This window comes from Acinonyx jubatus, chromosome B2 (assembly GCF_027475565.1).
Source record: "Acinonyx jubatus isolate Ajub_Pintada_27869175 chromosome B2, VMU_Ajub_asm_v1.0, whole genome shotgun sequence".
In the NCBI taxonomy this organism is placed as follows: domain Eukaryota; kingdom Metazoa; phylum Chordata; class Mammalia; order Carnivora; family Felidae; genus Acinonyx; species Acinonyx jubatus.
The window spans coordinates 79,541,668-79,566,566 of record NC_069385.1 but is presented as its reverse complement, the minus strand read 5'-3'; the positions used below and the strand labels follow the sequence as shown (position 1 = coordinate 79,566,566).

The window sequence follows — 24,899 nt, the reverse complement described above, 5'->3', positions numbered from 1 at the left end:
AAAGTTAAAATTTAGGAGTAAATTTCTCATTCATGGTAATAAGTTAATTTAGAAATATGCAAGTTATTATTGATCATATTTTGATTCTGTATATTTAGGGAAATCACCTAATTTGGAAATGTTAAATGCCTTTTATTTTAAAATTTATACAATTTTTCAAAGTTTCATCGCAACCCTAAATAGTACTGTTGCTACCTTAATTAAGTAGCTATTTTGAAACCTTTGTATTTCCATTCTAGTGAACTAGATTTCTTTACCAGTAAGAAATTTCTCTTTATTTCCTAAAGAGAATAATAATTTTTAATAGTCAAATTCATTTTTTCTCTTTACATTTAGCTGATTTAATAAAGTACTATTTTGAAAAATCACATGATTTTTTAAGTGGTGGTAAAAAACACATGAAATTTACCATTGTAACAATTTTTAAGTGTATGATTAAGTATATTCACATATTAAACGTCTTGAGAAATTCTGAGTCTTTTTTCCTTTGTCTGACCCAGGTGTTGTGCAAACTTATTTGACTAAAGAATTCTTTCTGTCCTCATAAAACCTATAAACGTTGAAGGAAAAAGTGTAGCCTCTGAAACCCTAGACTGCATCTTCAGCATCTTCAGCTGTACCTCAGCACTAGAAAACTGTTTTTCGACTTGGAATCTTGCTTTGACACTCCACTATCCTCCTTTCTACCACATTTTCATATTTACTTTAAGACAGAGATTTCTGTATGTTCCATAAATGCTGTCACCCAGACGCTCCTTACTGTAAATGTCAAGTTGATTAAACTTTCATTTGAAAGAATGGTAAAGCAAGGCTGACAATACATTTTTCTTAGCTTGGGGTTTGAAATGATGGCATAAATCCCAGGGGGCAGATCTATGATCCTCCGGGCTAAAATAAAAACTGTTTAGCTATTGTGCCTCCACTGTATGTGAGCTATAAGCCCATCTCACAGTTTGAGAGAAACAAACGACTCAGCTGAGAATGCTTTTAAAGTACTAGAATAAGAACAGCAAAGACAGGTAAATGAGAACATTTCTATGCACACGCAACATTAATATTGCATTGAAAATCTGAGCTTGTGTGGACTGTGTTTAGAGATACAAACAATTCCAGAAAAGACTACATAAAATACAAGATGAATCATTGTTACTACACAAAAGCTTCTGAAATTATGCATGGAATCTAAGTGGGGAAGGCTTGAGTAATAACTAGGAAATGACTGATTTTCCACTAAAGATATTTTGTTAATTACTTCAAGGCTCTATAGGCAATTTAACACCTTGTGAGGCTGTCATTATGCTCCATTTACAATAACAGCAATTTCTCTCAAAATATTTGACAGTGCATAAATTAACTCCTTCCTTATATTCCTCAATTATGATTGAATATTTGGACTCACATCTTAGCTCTTTTACTAAACTTAAGCTCCTTAAGGGTAGCAGTGATATTTAAATAAATTTGGTATGCCCTTCAGAACCAGACCCAGTATTAAGTACAATTTTTAATGTTTCAGATATATAGCATTTTAATTCAACATCTGTATACATTACAAAGTGATCGTTCCCAAAAGTCTAGTTACCATCCATTTCCCTATAGTTGATGCCTTTCTCCCATCCAGTCTGCTTCCCTCTGATAACTACCAATCTGTTCACTCTATCCATGAGTCTGTTTTTGTGCTGTTTTATTCATTTGTTTTTAGATTCCATGTATGAGTGAAATCATACAGAATTTGTCTTTCTCTTTTATTTCATTTAGCATAATGCCTTCAGGGTCCATCCCATGTTGTTGGAAATGGCAAGATTTCATTCTTTATGGCTGAGTAGTACTCCATTGTGTATATATACCAGATCATCTTTATCCATTCATCCATTAATGGATATTTATGTGTTTTTTTTGGATATATCAGCTATTGTAAATGATGCTGCACTGAAGATAGGGGTTTGTATATTGTTTTGACTTAGTGTTTTCATATTTGTCAGATAAATACTCCATAGTGGAATAGCTGTATCATATGTTAGTTCTATTCTTTTTTTGATGAACTTCCATTACTGTTTTCCATGGTGGCTCTAACAGTTTATAATTCCACCAACATTGTACAAGGGTTCTCTTTCCTCCACATCCTCTCCAACACTTGTTATTTCTTACCTTTTTGGTATAGCCATTCTAATAAGTGTGAAGTGATGTCATTGTGGTTTTGATTTGCATTTCCCTAATGAGTGATGTTGAATATCTTTTCATATGCTTGTTGGCCATCTGAATGTCTTTGGAAAATGTCTATTCACATCCTTTGCCCTTTTTTTAATTGAGTTGTTTTTGTTGTTGTTGTTGTATAAGTTCTTTATATGTCTTTATATGATAGTAACCCCTTATTGGATATATGATCTGTGAATATCTTATCCCATTCAGTAGGTTGCCTGTTCATTTTGATGATGGTTTCCTTTGTTGTGCAGAAACTTCTTAGTTTGATATGGTCCCATATGTTTGTTTTTGCTTTAATTTCATTTGCCTCTAGGGTCAGATTAAAGGAAAAAAATTACTAACATAAATGTTGAGGAACTTACTCCTATGTTTTCTTCTAGAAATGTAAGTTTTCAGGTCTTACACTCAAGTCTTTAATCTGTTTTGAGTTAATTTGTGTGTATACGATAGTGGTCTAATTTCATTCTTTTGCAAGTGTCCACCAGGTTTCCCAACACTGCTTATCCAAAAGATTTTCCCTCTCCTTTGTCATAAATTAATTGACCACATGTGTGGGCTTATTTCTGGGCTCTCAGTTCTGTTCTAATGATGTATTTGTCTGTTTATGTCCTAATACCATACTGTTTTATTATAGCTTTTTTTCTTTTAACGTTTATTTATTTTTGAGACAGAGCATGAACAGGGGAGGGCCAGAGAGAGAGGGAGACACAGAATCTGAAACGGGCTCCAGGCTCTGAGCTGTCAGCACAGAGCCCGACACGGGACTTGAACCCACGGACAGTGAGATCGTGACCTGAGCCGAAGTCGGACGCTTAACCACCGAGCCACCCAGGTGCCCCTATTATAGCTTTTAGTATAGTTTGAAATCAGGGAATGTGATATCTTTATCCTTGTTCTTTTTTTTTTTTTAATTTTTAATTCCAGTGTAGTTAACATACACTGTTAAATTAGTTTCAGGTGTACAATATAGTAATTCAACAATTCAGTATATTATTCAGTGCTCATCAAAATAAGTGTTCTCTTAAACCCCTTCATCTATTTCACTCATCACCCACCATCTACCTTCTGTTAACCATCTGTTTGTTCTCTGTAGTTGAGTCTATTTTTGGTTTCTCTCTTTTTTTCCCTCCTTTGTTCATTAGGTTTCTTAAATTCCACATAGGAGTAAAGTCATGTGGTATTTATCTTTCTCTAGTGGTTTATTTCACTTAGCATTATAGTCTCTAGATCCATCCATGTTGTTGCAAATGGCAAGATTTCATTCTTTTTTTATGGCTGAATAATATTCCATTGCAGATCTACACCATATCTTCTTTATCCATTCATCCAACAATGGACAGTTGGGCTGCTAACATAATTTGATTATTGTAAATAAAGCCACAATAAATATAGGGGTGTATGTATCCCTTTCAGTCAGTGTGTCCATATTGTTGGGGTAGATACCCAGTAGTACGATTACTTGATCATAGGGTAGTTAGTTCTATTTTTAATTTTTTGAGAAACCTCCATACCGTCTTCCACAGTGGCTGCACCAGTGTGCATTCCCTCCAACGGTGCACGTGGTTTCCTTTTTCTCCACATCCTCACCAAAATTTTGTTGTTTCTTGAGCTTTTATTTTAGTCATTCTGACAAGTGTGAGGTGATCTCTCATTGTGGTTTTGATTTTCATTTCCCTAATGATGAGTGATGTTAATCCTCTTTAGATGTGTCTATTGGCCCTCTGGATGTCTTCTTTGGAAAAATGTTCATGTCTTCTGCCCATTTTTTAAAATGGATTATTTGGTTTTTTTGGTACTAAGTTGTATAAATTCTTTACACATTCTGGATACTAACCTTTTATCTGATATGTCATTTGAAAATATCTTCTCCCATAGGTTGCCTTTTAGTTTTTTTGGTTGTTTCCTTCATTGTGCAAAAAACTTTTTATGTTGATGTAGTCCCAATGGTTTATTTTTGCATTTGTCTCCCTTGCCTCAGGAGGCAGATCTAGAAAGATGTTATTATGACCAATGTCAAAGAAATTACTGCCTCTACTCTCTTCTAGGAGTTTTATGATTTCAGGTCTCACATTTAGGTCTTTAATCCATTCTGAGTTTATTTTTGTGTACAGTGTAAGAAAGTGGTTCAATTTCATTTTTTTGCATATAGCTGTTCAGTGTTTCCAACACCATTTGTTGAAGAGAACTTTTCCCCATTGTGTGCTTGCCTCCTTTCTTGAAGATCAATTGACCCTATAACTGTGACTTTATTTCTTGGCTTTCAATTCTGTTCTAGTGATCTATGTGTAATTTTGTGCCAGTACCATAATGTTTTGATTACTACAGCCTTATAATATAACTTGAAGTTGGAATTGTGATAGCTCCAGTTTTGTTTTTCTTTTTCAAGATTGTTTGGTTATTCTGGGTTTTTTGTGGTCCATATAAGTTTTAGGATTGTTTGTTCCAGTTCTGTGAAAAATGGTGCTGGTATTTTCATAGGGATTGCAGTAAATGTGTAGATTGCTTTGGGTAGCATAGATATTTTAACACTACTAATTCTTCCAAGCCATAAGCATGGAATATCTTTCCATGTGTTTGTGTCATATTCAGTTTTTTTTTTCATCAGTGTTTTATAGCTTTCAGAGTATAGGTCTTTCACCTTTTTGGTTAAGTTTATTCCTAGGTACTTTATTATTTTGGGTGCAATTGTAAATAGTATTGTTTTCTTTCTCTTTCTGTTGCTTCATTATTAGTGTATAGATATGCAATGAATTCTTCTACATTGATTTTTATATTCTGTGATTTTACTGAATTCATTGATCAGTTCTAGTAGTTTTTTGGTGGAATGGTTAGGATTTTCTATATATAGTATCATGTCATCTGCAAATCGTGTAAGTTTTACTTCTTCCTTATCAATTTGGATGCCTTTTATTTCTTTTTGTTGTCTGATTGTTGTGGCTAGAACTTCCAGTATTATGTTGACTTCAAGTGGGTAGAGTGAACATCCTTGTCTTGTTCCTGACTTTAGGGGAAAAGTTAAGTTTTTCCCCATTGAATATAATGTCAGCTGTGGGTTTTTCATATAAGGCCTTCATTATGTTGAAGCATGTTCCCTCTAAACCTATTTTGTTGAGGGCTTTTATCATGAATGGATGTTGTACTTTTCCAAATGCTGCTTCTTCATTTATTGAAATGATCATATGATTTTTATCTTTTCTGTTATTGATGTAATGTGCCATGTTGATTTATTTGTGAATATGGAACCATTCTTACATCCCAGAAATAAATCCCACTTTAATGTGGTGAATGATTTTTCAATGAATTGTTGGATTCAGTTTGCTAATATTTTGTTGAGGAATTTGCATCTATGTTCATCAGAGATATTGGCTTGTAGGTCACTTTTGTTGTTGTTATATCTTTATCTGTTTTTGGAATCAGGGTAATGCTGGCTTCATAGAATGAATTTGGAAGCTTCGTTCCTCTTCTATTTTTGCAAAAGTTTGAGATGAATACATATTAACTCTTTAAATGTTTGGTAGAATTCACCCATGAAGCCATCTGGTCTGGACTTTTATTTGTTGAGAGTTTTTTTATTAATGATTTCCTTTCAATTCTCATTGCTGGGAATCAGTCTGTTCAGATCTTCTAATTTTTCCTGCTTGAGTTTTAGTAGGCTATACATTTCTAGGAAGTTACCTATTCTAGCTTGTCCAGTTTGTTGGCATAATTTATTATAATCTCTTAAAATTTTTTGTGTTTCTTTGGTATCAGTTGTTGTTTCTCTTTCATTTCTGATTTTGTCTTTTGTTTTCTCAAAGAACCAAACTCTTGGTATCATTGATCTTTTATATTATTTTTTAAGTTTCTATTTCAATTTTTTCTGCTTTAATCTTATTATTTCCTTCTACTGGATTTGGGGTTTTGTTCTTTTTTTTTTTCCCTATCTCCTTTAGGTGTACAATTAGGTTGTTTTATTTGGGATTTTTCTTCATGAGGTACACCTGTATTGCTATAAACTCTCTTACAACCACTTTGCATCCCAAAGATTTTGGATCATTGTGTTTTCATCTTCATTTGACTCCATGTATTTTTTTTATTTCCTCTATGATTTCTTGGATGACCCATTCATCGTTGAGTAGCATGTTTTAGTCTCCATGTATTTATATTCTTTCCAGGTTTTTTCTTGTATATTGATTTCTAGTTTTATTGTGTTGGGGTCAGAAAAGATCCATGGTATAATTTTAATTTTTTTTAAATTTGTTGAGACTTGTTTTGTGACCTATTATGTGATATCATCTAGAATATGTTCCAAAGAATGTGTATTCTGCTGTTTTAAGATTGAATGATCTGAATATATCTACTGGATCCACCTGGTCTAGTGTGTTATTCAAAGCTGCCATTTCCTTGTTGATTTTCTGATTAGGTTATCTCTCCATTGATGTAAGTGGGGTATTAAAGCCCCCTACTGTTATTGTAGTACTATCAATTAGTTCCTGTATATTTGTTACCACTTTATGTTTTTAGGTGCTTCATGTTGGGTGCATAAGTATTCACAATTGTTATGTCTTCTTGTTGGATTGTCCCCTTAATGATTATATAGTGTCCTTCTTTGTCTCTCATTAGTCTTTGTTTTAAAGTTGATTTTGTCTGATAGAAGTATTGCTACCTCTGCATTTGCATAATACATGTTTTTCCATCCACTTTCTTTTTTCCCCCCAACTCCTCACTTTTTTTAAACATTTATTTATTTATTTTGAGAGAGACAGAGTGATCAGGAGACGGGCAGAGAGAGAGAGGGAAAGGACACCATCAGTGTGGAGCCCAATGTGAGGCTCAAACTCACGAACTGTGAGACCATGACCGGAGCTGAAACCAAGAATCAGATGCTTTACCAACTGAGACATGTAGAAGCCCCTCCAACTCCTCACTTTCAAACTGCATGTGTCTTTAGGTCCAAAGCAAGTCTCTTTAGTCTCTTTAGCAAATGGTGCTGAGAGAACTGGACAGGGACATGCAGAAGAATGAACCTGGACCACTTTCTTACACCATACACAAAAATAAACTGAAAATGGATGAAAGACCTAAGTGTGAGAAAGGAAACCATTGAAACCCTAGAGGAGAAAACAGGTAAAAACCTCTTTGATATCAGCTGCAGCAACTTCTTACTGAACACATCTCCAAAGGCAAGGGAAATAAAAGTGAAAATGAACTATTGGGACTTCATCAAGATAAAAAACCTTCTGCATTGCAAAGGAAACAATCAACAAAACTAAAAGCAACCGATGGAATGGGAGAATATATTTGCAAATGACATATCAGATAAAGGGTTAGTATCCAAAATCTATAAAGAACTGAACAAAACTCAGCACCCCAAAAACAAATAATCCAGTGAATAAATGAGCAGAAGACATGAATAGAACTTTTCCAAAGAAGCCATCTAGATGCCAACAGACATATGAAAAGATGCTCAGTATCACTCATCATCAGGGAAATACAAATCAAAACCACATTGAGATACCACCTCACACTGGTCAGAGTGGCTAAAATTAACAACTCAGGAAACAACAGATGCTAATGAGGATGTGGAGAAATGGGAACCCTTTTGCACTGTTGGTAGGAATGCAAACTGGTGCAGCCGCTCTGGAAAACAGTGTGGAGGTTCCTCAAGAAATTAAAAATAGAATTACCCTACAATCCAGAAATAGTACTTGTAGGAGTTTATCCAAAGGATACAGGAATGCTGATTCATAGAGGCACATGTACCCCCAATTGTTATAGCAGTGCTATCAACAATAGCCAAATTATAGAAAGAGCCCATATGTCCATCCACTGATGAATAAAGAAGATGTGGTTTATATATACAATGGAATACTACTTGGCAATGAGAAAGAATGAAATCCTGCCATTTGTAACAATGTGGATGCAACTGGAAGGTATTATGCTAAGTGAAATAAGGCAGTCAGAGAAAGGCAGATATCATATGTTTTCACTCATATATGGAACTTAAGAAACTTAACAGAAGACCATGGGGGAAGGGAAGGGAGAAAAATAGTTTCAAACAGAGAGGGAGGCAGACCATAAAATACTGAGATACAGAGAACAAACTGAGAGTTGATGTTGGGGGGAGAGGGGAGAGGGTGATGGGCATTGAGGAGGGCACTTGTTGGGATGAGCACTGGGTGTTGTATATAAGTGATGAATCATGGGAATCTACTCCCGAAGCCAAGAGCACCTTTAGTATGTTAGCTAACTTGACAGTAAGTTATATTAAAAAAAGAAATCAATGATATTAAAGTTTGAAAATGTATAAAAACAAAACAAAGTGAGTCTATATGCTCACTTTGGGCAGCATATAGAAAAGTCTTTTATTTTTGTCCACTCCAGCACTCTGTCTTTTCATTGGAGCATTTAGTCCATTTACATTCAAAGTAATTATTGAAGGACATATATTTATTGCCATTTTGTTATTTGTGTTTATTTGTGGATCTTCTGTTCCTTTCTTCCCTTGCTCTCTTCTCTCTCCATAAGTTGGCTTTCTTTAGTGATATACTCGGATTCCTTTTTCTTTATTTCCCTTTTTCTTTATCTAAATAGTTCCTTTTAACATTTCTTGTAAGGCTGGTTTAGTGGTCACAAACTCCTATAACTTTTGTTTGTCTGGGAAATTTTTTTTTAATTTTTTTTCAATGTTTTTAAATTTATTTTTTTGAAGGAGAGAGAGAGAGACAGAGCATGAGCGGGGGAGGAGCAGAGAGAAAGGGAGGCACAGAATTTGAAGCAGGCTCCAGGCTCTATGCTATCAGCACAGAGCCTGACGTGGGGCTCAAACTCACAAGCCGTGAGATCATGACCTGAGCCAAAGTCGGATACTCAACCTGAGTCACCCAGACGCCCCATGTCTTTGAAATTCTTTATCTCTCTTTCTCTTCTGGATGATAGCCTTACTGGATAGTGTAATCTTGGCTGCAGATTTTTCCCTTTCATCACTTTGAATATATCATGCCACTCCCTTCTGGCTTGCAAAGTTTCTGCTGAAAAATTTGCTGATAGCCTTATGAGGTTTCCCCTATATGTAACTGTGTTCTTTTCTCTTGCTGCTTTAAAATTTTTTTTCTTTATCCCTACTTTTAGCCATTTGAGTTTTTATGCATCTTGTTAAGGACTTCCTTTGGTTGATTTTGATGGGGGAATCTCTGTGCCTCTTAGATCTGAATTTCTGTTTTCTTCCTTAAATTTACAAAATTTTCAGCTATTATTTCCTTAAATAAAATTTCTTCCCCCTTTTCTCTCCATTCTTCCTCTGGGTTCCCTGTAATGCGAATGTTACTATGTTTGATGGAGTCACTAAGTTCCTGAAGTCTGTTCTCGTTTTGCATATTTTTTTTCTTTCACCTGCTCAACTTGATTACTTTCCATTACTCTGTCCTCCAGGTCACTAATTCTTCTGCTTCTTCCATCGTGCTATTTATTCCATCTAGTAGATTTTTAACTTCAGTTATTGTGGTCTTCATCTCTGGTTCTTTATCTCTTTGTTAAGGGTCTCACTCCTGTCCTCTACTCTCTTCTCAAGTCCAATGAGTATCTTTATGATTATTACTTTAAATTCTCTATCAGACATATTACTTATATCTGTTTCACTTAGGTCTCTTGCCTCTTCTTTCATTTGGGATATATTCGTCTTTCTCCTCATTTTGTCTAACTCTCTGTGTCTGTTTCTCTGTGTTAAGAAAGCCAGCTACCTCTCTTGCTCTTGAAAATAGTGGGCAGAGTATTCACTTTTAACAAGGTGGTGTGAGTCCTATTCCACAGGAAGGGGAGACATGCAGGTGCTGCCAAGACTTGGGCGGCCAGGCTGCTTTGCAAAGCATACATGGGTGGGGCACACAATTTTACCAAGGTGCACAGGTTCTCTGTGGGAGGTGGCCAGCCACCACTGGACCAAGGTCCTGTAAAACTCATAGTTGGGAGACATAGTGTTGACAAGGTTTGTGTAGATCTTCTGGGCGGAGGGCATCTACAGCACTGGGACTGAGACAGACCCAATGGGGGCAGGGGGAGCATAGTGTAAGCAAGTTAGTGAATGCTGATGCTGTGCTGGTTTCTACAGTTGGCCATGTATTTATTCTAGGAAGCAGGGGAGGGAAATGGTGCCTGCTAGCTCCTTTGTTTCTGGAGAATTCCTTCAGGAAATTCTGAGATTAGTAAATAACTCTCCTTCCCATAAGCCCCAGGCATTTTTCAACCCGCTGCTTCTGTGTTATGTCTCCAGGGGCTGTTTGTTGTGCAATATCTTTAAAGGGGGAGATTCAACTTTCTGTCAACCTCCAGTCTCTCCCAAGTGAGCCTGCTGATGTTTGAAGTTCCAAGCTTTAAGTCCCACTGATTGTAAGAACTTATGAAATTTGACCCCTCTGGTTTTCAAAGCCAAACATTATGGGGATCCATCTTTCCTGTGTGGACTCCCCAGTGTGTAGTCTGTTTCTTTCCCCTCTTCCTGACTGTGGTTCCCTCCCTCTGGTGGTAGGAATTGCACTGAATCTGTAGATTGCTTTGGGTAGTATGAACATTTTAGCAGTATTAACTCTTCCAATCCATGAGCACAAAATGTCTTCATTTATATGTGTCATCTTCAATTTCTTTTATTAATGTCTTACAGTTTTCAGTGTACAGATCTTTCACATCCTTGGTTAAGTTTATTCCTAGGTATTTTATTCTTGTTGGTGCAATTGTAAATAAGATTGTTTTCTTAATTTCTCTTTGTGATAGTTCATTATTAGTGTATAGAAACACCACAGATTTCTGTGTATTAATTTTGTATTGACTTTCCTGGATTTATTTATTCTAATTGTCTTTTAGTGGAGATTTTAGAAATATAAATAAAAATATATATTCTACTGCTAGAAATATATATATGTGTATATATTTATACATACACATACACACACACACACACACACACACACACACACACACACTGACAGTTTTACTTCTTCCTTACCAATGTGTGTGACTTTTATTTCTTTCCCTAATTGCTATGGTTAGGACTTCCAATACTATGTTGAATAAAAGTGGTGAGAGTGGACATCCCTGTCTTGTTCCTGATATTAGCAGAAAAGCTTTTAGCTTTTTCCTATTGTGTATGATATTAGCTGTGGGTTTGCCAGATAGGGCCTTTATTATGTTGAGGTAGCCCCTCTGTACCCACATTGTTGAGAATTTTTATCATAAGTGGGTGTTAAATTTTATCAAATGCTTTTTCTGTATATATTGGAATGATCATATGATTTTTATTCATTTCATTTATGTGGTGTATCATGTTGAACCCTGGAATAAATCCACTTCATCATGATGTATAGTCCTTATAATAAATTTTTAAATTTACTTTACTAACATTTTGCTGAGGATTTTTGCATCTATGTTTATCAAGTGGTCTGTAGAGTATGTGTGTGAGTGTGTGTGTGTGTGTGTGTGTGTGTTCATTCTTGTCTAGTTTGAGAATCAGGGTAATGTTGACCTCCTAAAATATGTTTGGAAGCATTCCCTCCCTTCAATTTTTGGAAGAGTTGAGAAGGACTAAATTTTCTTTGAATATTTGGAAGCATTCACCAGTGAAGCCATCTGGTCCTAGACTTTTGTTTGTTAGGAGGTTTTTTATTACTGTTTCAATCATACTTACAAGTAATCAGTCTATTCAAGTTTTCTATTGCTACCTGATTCAGTCTTGGAAGATTGTATGTTTCTAGGAAATTATCCATTTCTTGTAGGTTGTTCAATTGTTGGTGATAGTTGTTCATGGTATTCTCTTATGATCCTTTTGCATTTTTGTGGTATCAATTTTAATCTCTTTCTGATTTTCTTTATTTGAGCTCTCTTTTTTTCTTGGTTAGTCTAGCTAAAGGTTTACTTTGTTTATCTGTTTAAAGAACCAGCTCTTAGTTTCATTGATCTTTTCTATTATATTTTTAGACTCCATTTCATTTATTTCTGTCCTGATCCTATTATTTCATTTTTTCTGTTAACTTTGGGTTTTATTTATTCTTTTTCTAGTTCTTTTAGGTCTAGAGTTAGTTTATTTAAGATTGTCTTTTCTTGAAGTAGGCCTGTATTACTATAAGCTTCCTTCTTAGAAGCACTTTTGCTGCATCCCATAGATTGTGGTATATCCCATTTCTGTTTTCATTTATCCTTAGGTATTTTTTATTTCACATTTGATTTCTTTGATCCATTGTCTGTTCAGTGTCATATTGTTTAGTATCCATGTTTTTGTGGTTTTTCCAGTTTTCTTACGGTAATTTATTTCTAATTTTATACCAATGTGGTCAGAGGGTACTTGATATGATTCATTAAATAATCAGTTAAATTAAATATTCTTTAAATATTAAATTTAGAATGATTTTATGAGAGGTCTAATAATTAGAAATGCAACAACAACAAAAAAGTGAAGTTGTTTCTAACTACTGATGTTTTACTCTCTCTTCATGATTGACTATCCAGTTATAGTAACTCTTTGGTGAGTACTCAGTAAGAGCTCTTAAGTGTTAAGAACTGTACTTTGTACAAGAGACTTTTTCCACTATCTTTGTCTAGCACAGTGCTTTATTAAATGGGTGAATTAAGAAAACCAACATCTTCCATTTGTATAGCTTGTTTAACATTGGAACATTGTTATCACACACATTATTTTCATTTAATTTATTTTCTCATTCAGTAATATTGTTGGAAAATACAGGATTTGCCAAGTAGTAGATATTAACCATTCAAAGAAAATTAGTCCTAGCTTTTGCGATCAAAGAATATCAAATCTATTAGAGAAAATATCATAAGCAAGGGAAGTTGGAGTTTTTTAGAAAAGTGTCAAAAATTCGTCATGCATTAAAAGATATTAGAAATAGCAGTTATTGTAAGTAGGTGCTTTAATCCTGAAACCACCATGTTAGCTTGGCAGAAATTGTTGTCAAGACCAAGGTCTCTGGTCGTTGAGTGACTTGCCTGAGGTCTTGTAAACAAGAGATGACTAAGACTAAAACATGGGACTTATCTCTTGTAGGACAGTATTTACTCTTTTCCTCCAAGCTGATCAGGTGTGGAGGCTGTACTCTTTTTGCTTCAGTCAACTTCAGGTTGGAGGTAAGCTCAGATTTAAGAGAGCTTTGAAACACAAAGTGCCAGAATATTCAGTTAATACTGGCAATAAAAAGCAACACAAAAGTTGAAACTTGGAAAGATAAAGCAAAAGATTAAGAGGGAATGGTTTTCTTGATCATAGTGGAGCATGGAGGAAAACATTAGGGGAAGATGTTGAGGATGGTCTTGAAGCAGACACCCAGATACCAGCACACTAGCATAAATGACTCGTATGTGTGCATGAGAGAAAAATGGGGGGGAGGGGGGGCAGATAAAATTATAAACTATAGCAATAGCAAATTTTCTCTGCCTTTCTCTTGGACTGTATTTATGTTTGTGCAGAGAGACCTTTCTGAAAGATAGTCTTCCTACTTTCTGACTTCCAGTCAAACCCATTTCAAAGCACAATACAGTGAAAACAGAAACTATTGAAGATATGAATCTGAAACTCTTGATAGTATTGTAAAAACTGTTCTTGAGTATGTTCAATTGTCCATTAGAATCCCCATTTGGGGATTGCTATATCAGAAAAACTTCCTAGTAAAGCAGAAAGTATTTATTCTCCATTTCTATAGCTGGTTTAATAAAATTTAAAATATTCTGTGGCATATAAAATATATCTGAGCAATAAATATTAATAAAAATATTTAGCAATTTCCTATTTATTTTTCCTTCCTCTCCCAGTCTTTTCCCCCTGCCACAATGAAGAGTCTAATAAGTACAGCAGCTTAAAGTTTTCCATTTTATATTATTTGTTAGACATAATGTGGAGAGTTTACCTAATTGAATTGACTTTGATGTTGTATAACTTAAGTTTACGCTGAATAAATTTGGTTATGCTTTGATTCTAGAAGTATCATAGTTCTCAACTCTTAGCATATGTTAAGTATTTTATTTTGCATCAAATTAACATAAATTATTTTCATGTGGACTATGAGGCTATTACATATATATTAACATAAAAATCGGAAAACTACTTAAATTCTTCATGTGAATAAAATATGCATAGGTGCCTGGAAGTATGGGTTCTTATGCTGAAGGCATTCAAACTGTGTCATGCTTTACATAATTTTAAAACAAAGCCGATATAAAACAAAGTAACATAATTTGAAGCTTATATTTCCTAGACGCCACAGTAAAAACCATTGATTTTTGCAAAGTCCTAATGTTCTATACATATTGAATTCTTATTTTGAAAGTGATGACTTTGGCTTGTGGATCTGAACTGTTTACTGAGGTTGGATTCTCTTGTGGCCAATTTATTTTTTAATTTTAATTAATATTTTAATGAAGTATAGTTGACACACAATGTTACATTAGTTTCAGGTGTACAATGTGATTCAACAATTCTATATGTTATGTTATGCTGACCACATGTGTTGTTACCATCTGTCACATACCACACTATTACAATATGATTGACTGTATTCCCTATGCTGTACCTTTTCTCCCCATGACTGATTCATTCCAAAATTGGAAGCCTGTTCCTCCCACTCCCCTTCACTCATTATGCCCATGGCATCATCACTCTCCCCTCTAGCAACCATCACTTTGTATTCTGTATTTATGGATCTGTTTTTGCTTTTCTTCTTTGCTTATTTGTTTTGTTTTTCACATTCCACATATAAGTGAAATCACATGGTATTTATCTTTGTCGGACTTATTTCATGTAGTCCCCTGGTATAAATGAAGAAAATGTGGTGTATATATACATATATAGATCTATGTTGTTATGAATGGCAAGATCTCATTCTTCTTTATGGCTGAGGAATATTCCATTGTATATATACACCGTATCTTTTTCATTTATCTATCAGTGGACACTTAGGTTGCTTCCATATCTTGGCTATTGTTAATAATGCTGTAATAAACACAAAGCTACATTACTCTTCAAATTAGTGTTTTCATTTTCTTTGGGTAACTACCAGCAATGGAATTACTAGATTGTATGGTATTTCTATTTTTAATTTTTTGAGGAATCTCCACACTGATTTCTATAGTGGCTATACTAATTTACTTTCCCACCAACAGTGTATGAGGGTTTCTTTTTCTCCACATTTTAACCGACACTTGTTATTTCTTATCTTTTTCATACTAGTCAATCTGACAGGTGTAAGGAGATATCTCATGATAGTTTTGATTTATATTTCTCTGCTGATTAGTGATGTTCAGAATCTTTTCATGTATCTGCTAGCCATCTGTATGTCTTTGGAAAAATGTCTATTCATGTCCTTTGCCCATTTTTTAATCAATTGCTTGGGGTTTTTTGATGTTGAGCTGTTTAATTTCTTGATATATTTTGGATACTAACCCCTTATTGGATATGTCATTTGCAAATATTTTCTCCCATTCAGTAGTGTTGCCTTTCTGTTTCGTTGATAGTTTCCTTCACTATGCAAAACCTTTTTATTTTGGTCTAGTCCTTATAATTTATTTTTGCTTGTTTCCCTTGCCTGAGGAGACATATCTAGAAAATCTTGGGAAGGCCAATGTCAGAGAGATTACTATCTATGTTTTTAGGAGTTTTATGTGTGTTAAGTTTTTAATATATTTTGAGCTTATCTTTGTATATGATATAAGAAAGTAGTCCGGTTTCATTCTTTTGTATGTATCTGCCCTGTTTTCCTAGCACCATTTATTTAAGATACTGCCTTTTCCTCATTATATATTCTTGTGTCCTTTGTTATAAATTTATTGACCATATAATTCTAAGTTTATTTCTGGACTTTACTGTTCCATTGATCAATGTGTCTATTTTTGTATCAGTACCATACTGTTTTGGTTACTATAGCTTGGTAGTACAGTAAAACCTTGGATTGTGAGTAACTTGTTCTGCAAGTATTCCACAAGGTGAGCAAACATTTCTAATCAGTTTTAACTTGATAAACAAGTGAGCGATGTCTTGCAATGCAAGTAGTACGTGATACCAAATCTCATATGATCACAACTGTGCCAATGGCTCTTCTCTCTCTCTCTCTCTCTTTCTCTCTGTCTCTCTCTCTCTCACTGCGGGATTGTGGGTGATATCTCCCATGCTCAGATGCTCTATCTCAGGCTGTGGTGTTTGGCAGAAATCAGTGATTGATTTTTTAGAGCTTTGGAAGGTGCCCACAACTGACACTAATGTATTTTTTGTCACTTCGAAGCACCTAATGGACAGTCCTTTGCTTTTCCACACAAGAGTAAGCTTAGAAATGCTTTGCTTTAGTCTAGGCTGCCTGCAGATAGAGACCTTTTCCTCTTCTGCCTTATTGCCAGTCACATTAAATACAGTATATGACAAGAGTTTATTAATACTGTACTGTAGTCAACATCCATTAGTGATAATGAAAGTCGTCCCACATGATAACTCTCCTCTCTCTTGTCTCCCTCACACCAGCCATGAAGATTTTCAAAGGTGTAGGTTAATTAATTTTCCTTGTATTTTGTATTTTCTTCATTATTTATTATAACAGTATTATAATCATTTTTATGTGAATATTTTTGGGTTGTAGAATGAATCATCTGAGTTTTCATTATTTCTTATGGAGAAATTTGCTTTGATATACAAGTACTTTGGATTACAAGCATGTTTCCTGAACGAATTATGCTCACAAACCAAGGTTTAACTGTGTATCTTGAAATGTAGGATTGGGATATCTCCAGCTTTGTTTTTATTTCTCAAGATTGTTTTAGCTATTTGGCATCTTTTGTGGTTCCATACACATTTTAGGATTATTTGTTCTAGTGAAAAATACTGTTGGTATTTTGATAGGGATTGTATTGAATCTGTAGCTTGCTTTGGGTACTATAGACACTTTAACAATATTAATTCTTTCAACCCATGTGCATGGAATATCTTTCCATTTGTTTGTGTTTCATATATTTCCACTCTAATTTTTATTATTTCCTTCCTTCTACTAGCTTTAGACTGCATTCTTCTCTTTTGAGTTACATTAGGTTTAAACATAGGCTGTTTGTCTGAGATTTTCCTTGTTTCATGAGGGTAGGCCTGTATCACTATAGATTTTTCTCTCAGAACTGCTTTTGCTGCATCCCAGAGATTTGGGACCATTGTGTTTTCATTTTCACTTGCCTGCATGTATTTTTTTATGTCTTTTTGATTTCTTGACTCTTTGGCTCTTTAGTAGCATGTTGTTTAACCTCCCTGTGTTTGTTTTTTTTTCCCCCTGTTTTTTTCTTGTGATGGATTCCTAGTTTCATACTATTGTATGAAGATGCTTGATATGACTTCAGTATTTTTTAATTTATTGAGACTTGTTTTGTGGCCTAACATGTGGTCTATCCTGAATAATGTTCCATGTGTAGTGAAAAGAATGTGTATTCTGGGCGCCTGAGTGATTCATTCAGTTAAGTGTCCTACTCTTGATTTTGGCTCAAGTCATGATCTCATGGTTTGTGGGTTTGAGCCCCATGTCAGACTCCATGCTGACAGTGCAGAGCCTGCTTGGGATTCTCTCTCCCTCTCACTCTGCCCCTCGCTTACACTCGTTTGCTTGGTCTCTCTTAAAATAAATAAATAAATAAACTTAAAAATAAAAAAAAATATTGGGGTGCCTGGCTGGCTCATTCAGTTAAGCGTCTGGCTTTGGCTGAGGTCATGATCTCGCAGTTCATGGGTTTGAGCCCCACCTCGGGCTCTGTGCTGACAGCTCAGAGCCTGGAGCCTGTTTTGGATTCTGTGTCTTCCTCTCTCTCTCCCTGTCCCTCCCCTGCTCATGCTCTGTATCTCTCTCTCAAAAATAAATAAACATTAAAAAAATAAAAAATAAATATTAAAACACAAAGAAAAGAATGTGCATTCTGTTGGTTTGGAGTAGAATGTTTTGTATATATCTGTTAATCCATTCAGTATAATGTTTCATTTAAAGACCTTGTTTCATTCTGCCTTGACAATCTATATGTTGATGTAAGTAGAGTGCTAAATCCCCTACTATTATTATATTACTGTCAATTTCTCATTATGTCTATTAGTACTTTCTTTTTATATTTACATGCATCAGTGTTGGGTGTATAAATATTTATAATTGTTATATGCATTTGGTGGATTGACCTTTTTATCATTAGTGCCTTTCTTTTTCTCTTGTTACTATTTTTGTTTTAAACTCTATCTTGTCTGATGTAAGTATTGCTATCTTGGCTTTTTTAAAAAAATGTCTATTTATTTTGAGAGAGAGAGAGAGAGAGAGAGAGAGAGAGTGTGTGTGTGTGTGTGTGTGTGTATGTGTGTATGTATGTCTATGAGTCGGGGAGGGGAAGAGAGAAAGGGGGAGAGAGAATCCCTAGCAGGCTCCATGCTGTCAGTGCAGAGCCCCACATGGGGCTCAATCTCCCAACTGGGAGATCATGACCTGTGCTGGAATCAAGAGTTGGACGCTTAACCAACTCAGCCACCGACGCACCCCAGCTATTTTGTTTTATTCCAGGTATGGAACTCTTTTTTTCATTATTTCACTTTCAGTCTTTATGTGTCTTTAAGTTTGAAGTGACTCTCCTTTAGGCAGCATATAGATGGGTTTGTTATCTATTCATTCAGTCACTCTATTTTTTTATTGAAACTTTTAGTCCATTTACATTTAAGGTATGTACTCATTGTCATTTTGTTTCTTTTCTGGTTGTTTCTGTAGTTCTGTTTTCCTTCTTCTTTTGCTCTTTCCTTGTGAATGATGGCTTTCTTTACTGTTATGCTTGGCTTTCTTTCTCATTTTTTGTGTATCTATGATAGGTTTTGGTTTGTGGTTACTATAAGGTTCATATATAATATCCAAAATATATAGCAGTCTATGTTAAGTTGGTGGCCACTTAAGTTGGAACACATCCTAAAAGAACTTCATTTTTACTTTCATTTTTATGTACATATTGTCTTATTTTCCATCTTTTTATTTTGTGAGTCCCCTAATTCTTTTATTTGAAGCATACACATCTGTTTCCTCATTTTGACTAAATTTTTGGATTTGTTTCTATGAATTAGGCAAACAACTACTTCTATATTTGAAGGGATGTTCTTATGTATGGTCATCCCCTATATAGACTGTGTGTGCTGGTGATTTTGGTTGGCTGGCTGGAGCCATGGCTGGTGTGAACTAGGGAGTCCCCAGGCACTTCATGCTGGGCCTGCTCTGGTAGGATGGCCAGAGCTAAAGTGGGTGTGTGTGTGTGGGGGGGGGGGGGTGGGGGTTGGTTTTGGTGTTCTCTGCACAGAGGATGCCCTGGCAATATGGCTAAAGCTGAAGCAGGCACAGGCTGGGAAAGTCTCAGGGTTCTCTATGCAGAGGGCATCATGGTGGTGTGGCAGGAATTGAGGCAGGGCACAGTCCAGGTAGTCCTGGGCACTCCTCACCAGTGACACTGGTGGGGCAACTGGAGCTGAGGTAGCACAAGGTGGGGTTTCCTGGGTGTTCCATCCAGGGTGCACCCTGGCAGAGCAGCTGGAGTTGAGGCAGGCTGGGGTTTCCAGGGTGCTCTGCACTGGAAATGCCCTGGCAAGTTGTCTGGAGCTGTGTGTTACGGGCCTGGCATGTTTCAGGATGCTTTGTGCCTGTGTCACCTTGGTGAGATGGTTGGAGCTCACTTGGTGAGCTCACTTGGTGAGATGGTTGACCACTGACCAGGACTGGTATGTGCCGTGCTAGTGCCACATTCGTGGGATAGCTGGGGCTGGTGTGGGCTAGGGATCTTGGGCTCATTGAGCTGGTAGGCTGACTATGGTGCCCAGATCCTGCTCCCAGCTGTACTATCAAGGTGGAGGATGAGCATCAACTATCATGCTCACCAGCCTCTCCAACCCAGAGAGAGTTCTGGTGCCTCCCTGCTGTTTCCCAGGGCCTTAGGGCTGATTTCTTTATATTCTAGCTGCCCTTTTAAACTGCCTTTGTTTTTTCTGTGACCCAGGGCAGATGAATCTGCTCATGATCCCTCAGTACTATCACTTCCTACTGTGATTTGCAGCATCACGGGTGGGGGTTCTCTTTGTTCCCGTGTCTCCATCTCTCTATGGAGAGAGATCACATCTTGGAGAGATTACACATGGAGAGATCACATCTTCTCTATATGATCTATCTACTGTTGTGCAGAAGCTCTTCAATCAGCCCTCGGTTCTTTTTCAGAGAAATTCCTCCATAAATAGGTAAAGATTTGGTGTATCTGAGGAGAAGGTGAGTTCACGGTCTTCTTCCTACATTGCCATCTTGGACCAGAATCTGTTGTGTCCCGTTTATGGAAATTAGCTATATGCTACTGCACAGGTAGAATCTATCTACTTAATTTAAAAAAGTGCAAGTTAAAATATTGTTGATTAAACATTAAAACAAAAATAATTTTGCTACTCAACAGCAAATGAATTGAATATCTGAATAAAAGTTATAAAAATGGTGAAATGTTTATTTAGTTAACACAACTTATTGAAGTAGCGTTATTTAAATTTTTCTTCACCCATAGACAACCAGGTCCTACCTACCAATTCAAGGGTAGGTCAGTCTATTTATTGGTCTGGTTTATCAACATTAGAAAAATACCAGTCTCATGGTGAACACATGCTTACTGCATTGACACAACCAAGTGAATATAGTGAATCTTGCCATGTTATAAACTAGAAATTAGTGAGATGATGTAAGAAAACTCCTGGACTGGGTTTCTAGGCCTGCTTTACCATCTCTTTTCTCTCAGTATAGAAATGTACTTAAAACTCTACCATAAATATAACAAAAAATGTTGTGACTCATATATCCTGTTCTAGGTACACCATATTATTCTCTTTTTTACTCTTTATTATTTTGCTAGGGCTGCCATAACAAAATACAAAAGACTGTGTGAACTGAACAAAAGAAATTTATTTTCTCACAATTCTGGAGAGTAGAGTTCAGGATCAAAGATGTTAACAGGTTTGGTTTCTGAGGCCTCTCTGGCCTTGCAGATATTTGCCTTCTTGCTTTGTCTTCATATACATGTCCCTCTGTCTGTGTCCTCATCTCCTCCTTTTATGAGGACACCAGTCATATTGGATTAGGGCCTACTTACCCTGATGATCTCACTTAATCTTAATTATTAGAGGCATACCTTAGAGTTATTGTGGGTTTGGTTCCAGACCACTGGAATAAAGTGACGACCACAACAAAGCAAGTCAGATAAATTATTTGGTTTCTTAGTGCATATAAAGTTATGGTTACACTATGCTGTAGTCTATTAAGTATGCAATGGCATTATGTCTGAAAAATGCACATACTTTCATTTAAAAATTACTTTATTGCTAAAAAATGCTAACCATCATCTGAGCTTTCAGCAAGTCATAACTTTTTGCTGGTGGAGGGACTTGCCTCAATGTTAATTGCTGCCGACTGATCAAGGTGGTGGTTGCTGAAGGTGGGGTGGCTATGGCAATTTCTTAAAATAAGACAACAGTGAAGTTTGCCACATCAATGAACTCTTCTTTTCATGAAGAGTTAATTGATGCTCTTTCTTAGTAGCATTTGATGCTGTGTGATAGCATTTTACCCCCAGCACAACTTCTTTCAAAATTGGAGGCAGTTCTCTCAAACACTGCTGATTTATCAATTAAATTTATGTAATATTATAAATCCTTTATCATTTCAACGATCTTCACAGCATCTTCAGGAGGAGATTCCATCTCAAGAAACCACTTTCTTTAATCATCCATGAGAAGCAATCTCTTGTCCATTCAAGTTTTATCCTGAAATTACAGAAATTCAGTCACATCTTCAAGCTCCACTTCTAATTCTAGTCGTTGTTTTTTTTTTTTTTAATTTTTTTTCAACGTTTATTTATTTTTGGGACAGAGAGAGACAGAGCATGAACGGGGGAGGGGCAGAGAGAGAGGGAGACACAGAATCGGAAACAGGCTCCAGGCTCTGAGCCATCAGCCCAGAGCCTGACGTGGGGCTCGAACTCACGGACCGCGAGATCGTGACCTGGCTGAAGTCGGACGCTTAACCGACTGTGCCACCCAGGCGCCCCGTCTAGTTGTTGTTTTTGTTGTTTTGCCATTTCCACCATTTGCCATTTCCATCTGTAGTTATTTCCTCCACTAAAGTCTTGAGCCCCTCAAAGTCATCAATGAGGGTTGGAATCAACATCTTCCAAACTTCTGTTAATGTTGATATTTTGACCTCTTCCCATGAATCACAAATTCTCTTAATGGCATTGGGAATGGTGAATCCTTTCCAGAGGGTTTTCAATTTACTGTGGCCAGTTCCATCAGAGGAATCACTATCTATGGCAACTCTAGCCTTAAAAATGTATTTCTTAAGTAAGACATGAAAGTTGAAATTATTTCTTGATTCATGGGCTGAAGAATGTGTTAGCAGGCATGAAAACAACATTAATCTCATTGCATATCTCTATCAGAGCTCTTGGGTGATCAGGTACATTGTCAATGAGTAGTCAGAATTTAAAAGATGTCTTTTTTTCCTAAGGAGTAGGTCTCATTTGGAAGCTTCGAATATTCAGTAAATCATGCTATAAACATGTGCTGTCATCCAGGCTTTGTTGTTCCATTTGTAGAGCACAGGCAGGGTAGATTTAACATAATTCTTAAGGATTGTAGCCTTTTCAGAGTGGTAAATGAGTATTGATTTCAACTTCAAGTCACCAGCTGCCTTAGCCCGTAACAAGAGAGTCACCTGTCCTTTGAAGCCAGACACTAACTTCTCCTCTCTAGCTATGAAAGTCCTAGATGGCATCTTTTTTTCCAATAGAGGACTTTTTCGTCTCCATTAAAAATCTGCTGTTTAGTGCAGCCCCCTTCATTAGCTAGAACTTCTGGATAACTTGGTGCAGCTACACCAGCACTTGCTGCTTTGCCTTATACTTTTATGTTACAGACATAGCTTCTTTCCTTAAACCTCATGAACTAACCTCTGCTAGTGTAGTACTTTTCTTCTGCAGCTTCCTCACCTCTCTTAGCCTTCATAGAACTGAAGAGAGTTAGGGTCTTGATTTGAATTGGGCTTTGGGTTAAGGGAATGTTGTGGCCGGTTTGATCTTCTATCCAGACTGCTAAAACCTTTTCCATATAAGCGATAGGACTATTATACTTCACTATGTGTGTGTGTTCATTGAAGAAACACGTTTAATTTCCTTCAAGAACTTTTCCTTTGCATTCACAACTTGGCTACCCATTTGGACCAAGAGGTCTAGCTTTCATCCTATCTCAACTTTCAACATGTCTTCCTCACTAAGCTTAATCATTTCTAGCTTTTGACTTAAAGTGAGAGACGTGTGACTCTTTCTTTCACTTGGACACTTAGAGGCCACTGTAGGGTTATTAATTGGCCTAATTTCAATGCAGTTGTGCCTCAGGAAATAGGAAGCCTGGGCATAGAGAGATAGTTGGGAGAACAGTGGTCAGTGAAGCAGTCACACAACATATATCGATTAAGTTTACTGTCTTATATGGGCATGATTTGTGCTGCCCCAAAACAATTACAATAGTAACATCAAAGATCATTGATCATAGATCATCATAACAAACACAATAATAATGAAAAATTTGAAATATGACAAAAATTACCAAAATGTGACACAAAGACACAAAGTGAACAAATGTTGAAACAATGGCACCAATAGACCTGATGCAGGGTTGTGACAAACCTCCAATTTGTGAAAAATGCAGTATCTGAAATGGAGTAAAACATGACATATCTGTACCTATTTAAAGAGCCTATCTCCAAATACAATCACATTCTGAGACACTGAGGATTAGGATTGCAAAAAGGTCACCACAATACCTTGTTAACATTAGTCACCATACATAATTATAAAATTTTTCTTTTTTTATGATGAGAACATTTAAGATTAGTCTGTTAGCAACTTTCAAATATGCAATACAGTATTATTAACTACATTCACCATGTTGCACATTGCATCTCCATGACTTATGCATTTTATAACTGGAAATTTGTACCTTTTGACCCCCCTCACCCATTTCACCCACCCCTCCCCTCTGGCAGCCACCAGTTGTTGTAAAGCTATAAAGCTACAGACATGCAACCACCAATTTGTTCTCTGTATCTATGAGTTTGATTTTGTTTTTGGTTTTAGATTCCACATATAAGTGAGATTATATGGTATTTGTCTTTATCTGATGTATTTTATTTAGCATAATGCCCTCAAGGTCCATCCACGTTGTTGCAAATGGCAAGATATTATTCTTTTTCATGGTTGAATGATATTTCATACATTTTCTTTATTCATTGATGGACATTTAAATTTTTCCATACCTTGGCTATTGTAAATAATGCTACAATGAACATGGAAGTGTTTACCAACACTTATGTCTTGTCTTTTTGATAATAGCCATTCTAATGGATGTGAGATGATATCTCATTGTGGTTTTGACTTGCATTTTTTTGATGATTTTTGATGATGAGAATCTTTTCATGTATCTGTTGGCCATTTCTATGTCTTCTTTAGAAAAATGTCTATTCATATCTCCTGCCCAGTTTTTAATCAGATTGGATTTTTTTTGTAACGAGTTCCTTATATGAATTTTTTTGAGTATGACACTATAAAAAGCACACACCAAACAGTAACTGTAATAATAATAACGAATACTAAATAGAACACAAAAATAATGAAAACCT

General features: G+C 36.0%; 1 pseudogene; it reads right to left on the bottom strand.

The window, feature by feature from the left end:
- Positions 1 to 19,580: 19,580 nt before the first annotated feature.
- LOC106976564 (tigger transposable element-derived protein 1-like) lies at positions 19,581 to 23,565 on the bottom strand (annotated as a pseudogene).
- Between the last annotated feature and the right edge of the window lie 1,334 nt (positions 23,566 to 24,899).